The 5,000-nt window shown below is 56.6% G+C and overlaps 2 non-coding genes and 1 pseudogene across 2 annotated transcripts; all 3 read right to left on the bottom strand.

Annotated features, from left to right (window-relative positions):
- The window catches only part of LOC124746703, a 4,224-nt pseudogene extending 4,010 nt beyond the window's left edge, over nt 1-214 (bottom strand).
- A 188-nt stretch (nt 215-402) lies between these two features.
- LOC124746697 lies at nt 403-557 on the bottom strand. Its single transcript, XR_007011461.1, has one exon. It is a non-coding gene; the product is annotated as a 5.8S ribosomal RNA (ribosomal RNA).
- A 350-nt stretch (nt 558-907) lies between these two features.
- LOC124746700 lies at nt 908-2,815 on the bottom strand. The gene has a single exon (XR_007011464.1). It is a non-coding gene; the product is annotated as a small subunit ribosomal RNA (ribosomal RNA).
- Between the last annotated feature and the right edge of the window lie 2,185 nt (nt 2,816-5,000).

Here is a 5,000-nt window from a genome sequence, read left to right as displayed (position 1 = left end):
GGCCTCATTCAAGTTGGACTTGGGCTCGGCGCGAGGCGTCGGGGTAGTGGACCCTCCCAAACACCACATGCCACGACAGGCGGCAGCCTGCGGGGTTCGGTGCTGGACTCTTCCCTGTTCGCTCGCCGCTACTGGGGGAATCCTTGTTAGTTTCTTTTCCTCCGCTTAGTAATATGCTTAAATTCAGCGGGTAGTCTCGCCTGCTCTGAGGTCGTTGTACGAGGTGTCGCACGCCACACCGCCAGCCGGCTGTGCACGCTACCGAGAAAGTACCGGTATGCGAACCGCCAGGCGACGGGCGCGCATCGCACGTTTGAGGAGACGCGGCCGGCCCCACAGGCGGCCGCGACACTCCCAGGTCTGCGAAGCGGGGCAAACGCCGCGCGCTTCAGTATACGTAGCCGACCCTCAGCCAGACGTGGCCCGGGAACGGAATCCATGGACCGCAATGTGCGTTCGAAACGTCGATGTTCATGTGTCCTGCAGTTCACATGTCGACGCGCAATTTGCTGCGTTCTTCATCGACCCACGAGCCGAGTGATCCACCGTCCTGGGTGATCTTTTCTCAGTTCCGCCGTCTCTTTCGAGACGGTCGCATAGGCGGGAGTGAGGCGTGTGGCGGCCCCTGTTCCAGCGTTCTGTGTCCAACGGCCTCACGGCCGACGGGCGTCGTACGGCTCCACACCGGAGCGGACAGGCACTCGGGCGAAAGTCATTCAAAACCGGCGCCAGGCGCCAGGTGCCGCAGGCCAGCCGCTCCAGCGCTTCAGCGCTCGTACCACACAACATTGCCGCTAGTTTTGAGAGGCACGCGTGGTTCCGCACGCGGCGCACGGCTACGGCGAGCCGTACAGGTAGCGTGTTGCGCGACACGACACGCACATCGAAAGACATGCAGTCTAGTCGGTAATGATCCTTCCGCAGGTTCACCTACGGAAACCTTGTTACGACTTTTACTTCCTCTAAATGATCAAGTTTGGTCATCTTTCCGGTAGCATCGGCAACGACAGAGTCAATGCCGCGTACCAGTCCGAAGACCTCACTAAATCATCTCAATCGGTAGTAGCGACGGGCGGTGTGTACAAAGGGCAGGGACGTATCAACGCGAGCTTATGACTCGCGCTTACTGGAATTCCTCGTTCATGGGGAACAATTGCAAGCCCCAATCCCTAGCACGAAGGAGGTTCAGCGGGTTACCCCGACCTTTCGGCTAGGAAGACACGCTGATTCCTTCAGTGTAGCGCGCGTGCGGCCCAGAACATCTAAGGGCATCACAGACCTGTTATTGCTCAATCTCGTGCGGCTAGAAGCCGCCTGTCCCTCTAAGAAGAAAAGTAATCGCTGACAGCACGAAGGATGTCACGCGACTAGTTAGCAGGCTAGAGTCTCGTTCGTTATCGGAATTAACCAGACAAATCGCTCCACCAACTAAGAACGGCCATGCACCACCACCCACCGAATCAAGAAAGAGCTATCAATCTGTCAATCCTTCCGGTGTCCGGGCCTGGTGAGGTTTCCCGTGTTGAGTCAAATTAAGCCGCAGGCCTCCACTCCTGGTGGTGCCCTTCCGTCAATTCCTTTAAGTTTCAGCTTTGCAACCATACTTCCCCCGGAACCCAAAAGCTTTGGTTTCCCGGAGGCTGCCCGCCGAGTCATCGGAGGAACTGCGGCGGATCGCTGGCTGGCATCGTTTATGGTTAGAACTAGGGCGGTATCTGATCGCCTTCGAACCTCTAACTTTCGTTCTTGATTAATGAAAACATACTTGGCAAATGCTTTCGCTTCTGTTCGTCTTGCGACGATCCAAGAATTTCACCTCTAACGTCGCAATACGAATGCCCCCGCCTGTCCCTATTAATCATTACCTCGGGTTCCGAAAACCAACAAAATAGAACCGAGGTCCTATTCCATTATTCCATGCACACAGTATTCAGGCGGGCTTGCCTGCTTTAAGCACTCTAATTTGTTCAAAGTAAACGTGCCGGCCCACCGAGACACTCAATAAAGAGCACCCTGGTAGGATTTCAACGGGGTCCGCCTCGGGACGCACGAGCACGCACGGGGCGGTCGCACGCCTTCGGCTCGCCCCACCGGCAGGACGTCCCACGATACATGCCAGTTAAACACCGACGGGCGGTGAACCAACAGCGTGGGACACAAATCCAACTACGAGCTTTTTAACCGCAACAACTTTAATATACGCTATTGGAGCTGGAATTACCGCGGCTGCTGGCACCAGACTTGCCCTCCAATAGATACTCGTTAAAGGATTTAAAGTGTACTCATTCCGATTACGGGGCCTCGGATGAGTCCCGTATCGTTATTTTTCGTCACTACCTCCCCGTGCCGGGAGTGGGTAATTTGCGCGCCTGCTGCCTTCCTTGGATGTGGTAGCCGTTTCTCAGGCTCCCTCTCCGGAATCGAACCCTGATTCCCCGTTACCCGTTACAACCATGGTAGGCGCAGAACCTACCATCGACAGTTGATAAGGCAGACATTTGAAAGATGCGTCGCCGGTACGAGGACCGTGCGATCAGCCCAAAGTTATTCAGAGTCACCAAGGCAAACGGACCGGACGAGCCGACCGATTGGTTTTGATCTAATAAAAGCGTCCCTTCCATCTCTGGTCGGGACTCTGTTTGCATGTATTAGCTCTAGAATTACCACAGTTATCCAAGTAACGTGGGTACGATCTAAGGAACCATAACTGATTTAATGAGCCATTCGCGGTTTCACCTTAATGCGGCTTGTACTGAGACATGCATGGCTTAATCTTTGAGACAAGCATATGACTACTGGCAGGATCAACCAGGGAGCTGCGTCAACTAGAGCTGAGCAGCCGGCCGCCCGGGAGTGTGTCCCGGGGGCCCGCGCGAACACGCAAGCGTCCGCTCAATCATTCTGCAAACAGGAGGAGGCTGAGCTCCCCTGCACAATACACCTCGAAACCCTCTCAGGTCCCGGCGGCGCGCAGCGCCGTCCCAAGTACTTGGTCGGGTTCGAGAGAGGCGCAATCGCCCGGAGTTAGGCGAGTAGACGCTTTCGGTGCGACCACCCGTGCTCCCAACTGAGCTTGCCGCTGCCGACAGAGGCCCGGGAGCGTGCTGTCGTGGCATTGCCGGCGGGAGACAACACGCGCCACCTACGGTGACCGGCAGCTCCAACGCCAGCGCCACAGAAGGACAAAAGCCCCACTTGGGTGCCGAAGCGAACTCTCCCAGCACAGCGCACGCGCCAACACATCCGCACAGCTGCGATACAAACCACCAGCGAGAACCGCTGGGGCGACCGAGCAGCAGACGGCGTCGCGGCGCCTGAGCGCCGGGCGGCAGCGCATCCTCAACGCACACAGTCCTCAATCGGACCAGCACACTGAAGATGTCCACCGCGCTTCGCACCGGGCCCGCGAGGACCTACTTTGGCCGCACGGCGCCGCGCGCAGGGTGCGCCGGCGCGCAGCTGCGACGCCTGCCGCGTCCGTCGGCCGGCGCGCCTGCCACTGGCCGCCCCCACCAGCCGGCTGTAGCGCGTGCGCCCACGCACCGCGCGGCCAGCACGCCGGGAGGCGCCCCCTCACCGGCCGGGGACGGTCCCACCCAGCCACCGCCGCGTATCGCTTCACACCCAGATGCCGTTCAGTTTCGTCGGCATGGTGGGTATCGCTGGAACAACCGGTTAGTACCTCAACCTATCGTCGCCATCACCGATTCACCCCTAGCGAGAACAACCGCACCACAACAGGTTACCATTTGTTCATTTGCGTAACTTCACCAGAAAACGCAGGCGTCCATCGCCATTTGCAACTTCCACGATTATTGCATGCCTGTGTCAGGTGTCACGCCACACTACGTCTGCCCACATACACGCAACAAAATGTGCACGCCTAGACAATACGTGGAAGGTGGCCCCCGTACGTATGCGATGTCCATTGCTCGAACGACTGTCAACCGGCCTCTGTAGCATGTCGCAGATATGGAACGCGGTGCACCATGCCATCACGGTGTGTGAGGAGAGACGACTAGGTCCGAATACATCAACAGACAGCTCATGCTGATCGCCATCCACGGCGTCCGTTCCTCCCACACGTCTCTATGGCGTACCACACTGCAATCCAGCTCTCATAGGGAGACGACACGTAGCTGCGTGCACAATATTTGCACTGTATGGTCCGCCGTTTTTGGGCGCAGTCGTTGTACGGTCACACATGTGCCACGATGTATCATTCAGTACATAAGGACGAATGTGCAGTACAGATTGTGGTTTACGCGTACGACATTAGCGGACAGTTGACACAGGCCGCATCCACAACGTAGCCTGAGTACGTCGCATGCGGAGGGCATTGAACATGCAAAAGTTCTCACCAACCAGCTTGCGAAGGCAGGGGGCAAGGTGGGGACGTGGGGAGGGGCGGCATGTACGTCCTGCTGGCCATCCACATTACAGTGTACAGCAGGAGCATGTGGGAAAGTGAGCAAGACTTGCAAGGTGTTTAACATGAAGCGATACACAGGGGAGCGGGGAGTGCGAGTAGCGAACTATATTGCGAGGGTTGCGGGTGGGCAACACTACACTAATTGAACGAGTCGTATAACATTACAGAGCAGGTTTAGGCGACAACGTGGGTTACGTTAGGCGACAACGTGGGTTAGGGTTAAGGCACGACGTGGGTTAGGTTAAGGCACGACATGGGTTAGGTTAAGGCACGACATGGGTTAGGTTAAGGCACGACATGGTTAGGTTAAGGCACGACATGGGTTAGGTTAAGGCACAACATGGGTTAGGTTAAGGCACAACATGGGTTAGGTTAGGCACAACATGGGTTAGGTTAAGGCACAACATGGGTTAGGTTAAGGCACAACATGGGTTAGGTTAAGGCACAACATGGGTTAGGTTAAGGCACAACATGGGTTAGGTTAAGGCACAACATGGTTAGGTTAAGGCACAACATGGGTTAGGTTAAGGCACAACATAGGTTAGGTTAAGGCACAACATAGGTTAGG

The sequence above is a fragment of the Schistocerca piceifrons genome, unplaced genomic scaffold, assembly GCF_021461385.2.
Source record: "Schistocerca piceifrons isolate TAMUIC-IGC-003096 unplaced genomic scaffold, iqSchPice1.1 HiC_scaffold_371, whole genome shotgun sequence".
NCBI classification, from domain to species: Eukaryota; Metazoa; Arthropoda; class Insecta; order Orthoptera; family Acrididae; genus Schistocerca; species Schistocerca piceifrons.
This window is presented reverse-complemented; position numbering and strand designations above follow the sequence as displayed.